A 6,569-nucleotide genomic window follows, 5' to 3' on the forward strand; every position below is an offset into this window, starting at 1 on the left:
ACTGACAGATTGAACAAACGCCCTTTAGGAAATTTACTGCCAGGAATCAAATCTATAGCACAATCGCAATCCCTGTGAGGAGGAAGCGAATTGAGCTTAGGCTCCTCAAAAACATCCCGATAATCAGACAAAAATACAGGAACCTCAGAAGGAGTAGATGAAGCGATAGAAATCGGAGGTGCATCATCATGAACCCCCTGACATCCCCAGCTTAACACAGACATCGTTTTCCAGTCCAAGACTGGGTTATGAGTTTGTAACCATGGCAGACCAAGCACTAAGACATCATGTAAATTATACAGTACCAGGAAGCGAATCACCTCCTGATGAACGGGAGTCATACGCATGGTCACTTGTGTCCAGTACTGAGGTTTGTTCATAACCAAAGGTGTAGAGTCAATTCCTTTCAAAGGAATAGGGACTTCCAGAGGCTCCAGACTAAACCCACAGCGGTTGGCAAATGACCAATCCATAAGACTCAGGGCAGCGCCTGAATCCACATAGGCATCGACGGAAATGGCTGATAATGAACAAATCAGAGTCACAGACAGAATGAACTTAGACTGTAAAGTACTAATGGCAACAGACTTATCAACCTTTTTTGTGCGTTTAGAGCATGCTGATATAACATGAGCTGAATCACCACAATAAAAACACAACCCATTTTTCCGCCTATAGTTTTGCCGTTCACTTCTGGACTGAATTCTATCACATTGCATTGTCTCAGGTGCCTGTTCAGAAGACACCGCCAAATGGTGCACAGGTTTGCGCTCCCGTAAATGCCGATCAATCTGAATAGCCATAGTCATAGACTCATTCAGACCTGTAGGCGCAGGGAACCCCACCATAACATCTTTAATGGCCTCAGAAAGGCCATCTCTGAATCTTGCAGCCAGGGCGCACTCATTCCACTGAGTAAGCACCGACCATTTCCGAAATTTCTGACAATATATTTCTGCTTCATCTTGCCCCTGAGAGAGAGCCAATAAAGCTTTTTCAGCCTGAATCTCTAGGTTAGGTTCCTCATAGAGCAAACCCAATGCCAGAAAAAACGCATCCACATTGAGCAACGCAGGATCCCCTGGTGCCAATGCAAATGCCCAATTCTGAGGGTCACCCCGCAGGAAAGATATAACAATTTTGACTTGCTGAGCAGGGTCTCCAGAGGAGCGAGATTTCAAAGAAAGAAACAACTTGCAATTGTTCCTAAAATTCAGAAAACTAGATCTATCTCCAGAAAAAAACTCTGGGATAGGAATTCTAGGTTCAGACATAGGAGCATGTACAACAAAATCTTGTATATTTTGAACCTTAGCAGCAAGATTATTCAGGCTGGAAGCCAAACTCTGGACATCCATGATAAACAGCTGAGGTCAGAGCCATTCAAGGATTAAGAGGAGGTAAGACGCAGCAAGGCAGCAATTAAGGCTAGGCAGCAAACTCTGAGGGGAGAGAAAAAAAAAAAAAAAAACTTCCTCAGACTACTTTTCCTCCTACTTCAGCCAATACGATTACCACTTTTGGCCGGCTATACTGTCATGATCCCAATGGCAGGGGATCACAAAAGGACAAGCACAAAAAACAAAACAAGCTTTAGGGTGATGGAAACTGAGCTGACCGCGATCCTGAACCTAAACACACAACTAGCTGTAGCCGGGGAACGTGCCTACGATGATTCCTAGACGTCTCGCGCCAGCCGAAGGACTAACTTCCCCTATTAGAAGAAACACAGACCTCTCTTGCCTCCAGAGAAACACCCCACAGAAATAGCAGCCCCCCACATGTAATGACGGTGAAATGAGAGGAAAGCACATACGTAGTTATGAAAACAGATTCAGCAAAATGAGGCCCGCTAAAGCTAGATAGCAGAGGATACAAAAGTGAACTGCGCGGTCAGCGAAAAACCCTACAAAAAAAACCATCCTGAAATTACTTGAACTCATGTGCCAACTCATGGAACATGAGGAGTAATATCAGCCCACTATAGCAACCAGCAAAAAGGAATCACATATCTGCAAGCTGGACTAAGACAAAAATTAAGCAAAACGTGGAACAGGAAAATCAAAAACTTAGCTTGTCCTGAAGATTACAGAAGCGGGAAGCAGAGGTAACAAGACACACTGATTACATTGATAGCCGGCGAGGAAATGACAAGAAAGCCAGGTTAAATAGGAAACTCCCATATCCTGATAGAACAGGTGGACACCAGAGACCGCAGAAAACACAAGTCACCCAGTACTATCTGTAACCACCAGAGGGAGCCCAAAAACAGAATCCACAACAGCAAACCAAAGAAAATACAAGCAGGAACTTAGCTTCTGCTGGGAAGACAGGTCACAAGAACGATCCAGGAGTGAACTAGACCAATACTGGAACATTGACAGGTGGCATGGAGCAAAGATCTAAGTGGAGTTAAATAGAGCAGCAAGCTAACGAATTAACCTCGTCACCTGTGGAAGGAAACTCAGAAACACCCACCAGAGGAAGTCCATGGACAGAACCAGCCGAAGTACCATTCATGACCACAGGAGGGAGCCCAACAACAGAATTCACAACACAGGTGTATCGGATAATTACAATTCTGACTGGGATATTTAGGTGTGCAGGATCCTTTAGCCCCTGCCAGTTGTCAATGTTTCTCTGGAAGTGTTGGATCTCTGCCTGGCCTCTCCTGCTTATCTGCCAGTTCAGCAAAGATAAGTGTCTGTTTCTTTTCCTGTGGCACACATGCAGTGTGCTTATTTTCAGTACTGTTCGTTTGTTTTTCTTTTGTCCAGATTAGACTGTGTCTGTGTTTTCTCAGTCTGGTTGGTTTCACTGGAGTTGCAGATATACGCTCCTACATCTTTAGTTAGATGTAGGAAGTTTTTTGTATATTCTGCTGTGGATTTTTTGAAGGGTTTTAATACTGACCGCACAGAACTCTGTCCTATCCTGTCCAATCTAGCTAGAGTGGCCTCCTGTGCTAAATCCTGTTTTTTCTGCCTGTGTATGTTTTTTCCTATCCGACTCACCGCCAATATTTGTGGGGGGCTGTCTATCCTTTGTGGATTTTCTCTGAGGCAAGACAGTATTCCGCTTTCCATCTTTAGGGGTATTTAGTCCTCCGACTGTGACGAGGTGTCTAGGTGTGTTAGGTACACTCCACGGCTACTTCTAGTTGCGGTGTTAAGTTCAGGTTTGTGGTCAGTATAGTGGCCACTTTCTCCAGTGAAAGTTCTCATGCAGCTCCAAGGTCACCGGATCATAACAGTCACCACATGATGGAACTCCACACTGCACATGTTGGCAAGGTTTTGTGAGCAGCAAAAGCCAGTTGTCAAATACCAGCACTAACCAACACCAACACCTGAAGAGTTAATGTCTAATATTCGTGCAATTCTCCAAGACTTTGAGGTCTCCATAAAGATGGTGAGCGGTGGTGATGCCATAGTCAGCACAGCGATCCAGCTTCTGTGTCTATTTAAACAGTTGCTGCTCTTAATTAATCATGAAGCTATGCATGCGGAAAGGTGGTGATGGAGTAAGACATGTGACCGGAGATACTACCCATGCTTAGTCTCATCTCATCTGCTCAGTGCGGATTGAGTAATAATGAGGAGGTGGAAGCTGAGGAGGAGGATAGCACCCTTACAACCTTCTTCCTGTCTCTACTATGTGGATGGACTGAGGAGGAGGAACAGAGGAAGGAGGAGGACATTGAGAGTTATCATCATGGTGTAGACAGGGAAGTATTGGCTGTAGGGAGCTTTGTAAACATGGCTGATTTTATGTACACCTGCCTTTCCTGTGACCCCCGCATTATTTTTATCTTGGCCAAAAAAGTACTGGTTGTTTATCCTACTAGAACCTTGCTGCATGATGCTACAAGTAGAAACGTGCATATCTCTTTCCTGAGTCGAGAGGTCTTCTAAAATAATGCTACACCAGAAGAAATAAAAAGAGGGCGGTTTTGTAAAGCATTATTGAACTAACATCTGTTCATTTATGTTAGATATATGAAATAGCTGCATTTTGTGCGCTGACCATAGTAATGTGGCACCCCAGGCGGGGCTGTGGGAGACAAGTCTAGTGAATTGCTGAGGTAAAAGGTGGCAAGGAGAGACCGACTGGGAAATAAAAGTATTACTGACTATAAAGCAGAGCGCCAGGGTGACCAGGTGTGGAACGCAATGTGCCCTGTCTGTGGTGATGTTCATCATTGGTGTCAGTGACTGCTTAATTGGGCATTAAAGCTGTCCATCTGGTGTGATGACACTTTTGTATTGAAGAACTGAAATAAATTAAATTTTTGATGATATTCTAATATTGTGAGAAGCTCCTGTATGTGACAATGTTATCCCATATATCTAGCATTATTCACAACTCCCAATACATATAATCGCAGTTAGGATATATAGACTAAAAGTAGAAAAACCATAATAAATCTAAGTAAATAGAGGGAATAACCTTATCCATCTTTAGCCTGTGCGGACCAGCTATGCCAACAGCCCCAACGTGAGATTTGCACTGGCTTCCTCGGGGGGGGGGGGGAGGTTCGTGTCTAACAGAAATAGATGCTTCTTCTGCTGTCTACCACTAGCATTTAGAAATGGCGCATGGTGGTATATCATGCTCCAGACCCAGAATTGCTTCCGGCGTTCGCAATAACTGCACAGGTCAAGGGGAAATCCCCCTTAATGTCAATAACTTGCGCTCATCACTGCCGCACATTGTCAGTAATACCCCAGTGCATTGTGCATCTCATACGCACCCACTGAGCACCATCTTAAATGTGGGCATATATTAAGGGTAAAGGCACTGTGAATATTATATGCATATGGCAAATATATATCCTACACAGTAAAATCAAAATATAAGTGTTGAGTGCCATTAGGGAATAATACATCCAAACACTGGACAACAATAAGCAAAAGTATACATCAAGTAACTTGAGGTAAATAGAAAATATGAAAAAAAGTGCATAGTGCTTAATTGGACATATATAAAGTCCATATAAAGGGCAACATTGCACAAAAAGGGAACAAAAATAAATACATAATGCAAAACAGCACGTTAAGTGACCAGGAACAATATGTGTAATAAAACTTGCCCTATGGAGATAGTAATTCCATTTTACCACTTCATGACGCTCAAAAAATATACGAAGGTTCCCAATGTCACGATACCCGGGTATAAATGCTGCAGGGGAAACTGCACCCAGCAGCAACGGAGCTGAACCAGAAACCGGGTAACTAACATGAAGACTAGGGTTGAGCGAAACGGGTCGGCCATTTTCAGAAGTCACCAACTTTTGGCAAAGTCGGGTTTCATGAAACCCGACCCGACCCCTGTGTGGGGTCGGCCATGAGGTCGGCGATCTTCTGAATCTGGTATCGGAATTCCGATCCCGAGTTCCGATATGTTTGCAATATCGGAAATCGGTATCGGAATCCATATTTAAGTGTAAAATAAAGAATTAAAATAAAAAATATTGCTATACTCACCCTCTGATGACGCCTTAGATGACGTCGCGGCTTGTGATTGGTCGCGCGACCGCCCATGTGACCGCTCGCGCGACCAATCACAAGCCGCGATGTCACCGAAGGTCCGTCAAGCGCTGATTCTTAGGAAGGAAGGCTGCCGGAAAGTAGCAGGGCGCGTCTGAGGGTGAGTATATACCTAATAGGAATATACTCACCCTCGGACGCGCCCTGCTTCTTTCCGGCAGCCTTCCTTCCTAAGAATCAGCGCTTGAAGGACCTTCGGTGACGTCGCGGCTTGTGATTGGTCGCGCGAGCGGTCACATGGGTGGTCGCGCGACTAATCACAAGCCGCGACGTCATCTAAGGCCCTTCACGCGCTGATTCTAAGGAAGGAAGGCTGCCGGTTAGTACCAGGGCGCGTCCGAGGGTGAGTATAGCAATATGTTTTATTTTAATTCTTTATTTTACACTTAATATGGATCCCAGGGCCTGAAGGAGAGTTTCCTCTCCTTCAGACCCTGGGAACCATTGGAAACCCAATGCACTGCATTGGGTTTTGTGTTTCGGCCGACCCCGACCCCGACTTTTTTATAGGATCGGCCGATTTCACTCGACCCGACTTTTGAAAAAGTCGGGTTTCGTGAAACCCGACCCGATCCTATAAAAGTAAAAGTCGCTCAACCCTAATGAAGACCAATGGGACCTTTCACATGAGACAGAGTGACCGGGTAAAGCAGAAGGACCTACGATCATGTGACAGAGTGGGAGGCAGTCAGGGGAGCGGAGCCAGACACCGGAGAAACAGGGAAGGAACAAGCATAAAAGAATAATGAAACAAGCCGAGGTCATAGCCAGGAGATTGCAAGATACAAACAGGGAGAGTCAGAGAATAGTCAGAAGCCAAGCCAGGGGTCAGTAATCCAGGAAAGCAAATAAAGCAGGTAACAGCAAGACACAAAGCAAGCCAGCACACACTACAGAGGTCAAGCATACAGACTGCAGAAAAACCTACAGCTGACAAGGATACCAGGTTAGGAGTGAGTATAAATAGCCCTCCTATCTTGAAAGAGAAGCTAAGAACATTAACCCTTGAGAGTACAAGAC

The sequence above is a fragment of the Ranitomeya imitator genome, chromosome 1 (genome assembly GCF_032444005.1).
Source record: "Ranitomeya imitator isolate aRanImi1 chromosome 1, aRanImi1.pri, whole genome shotgun sequence".
Lineage (NCBI taxonomy): Eukaryota > Metazoa > Chordata > Amphibia > Anura > Dendrobatidae > Ranitomeya > Ranitomeya imitator.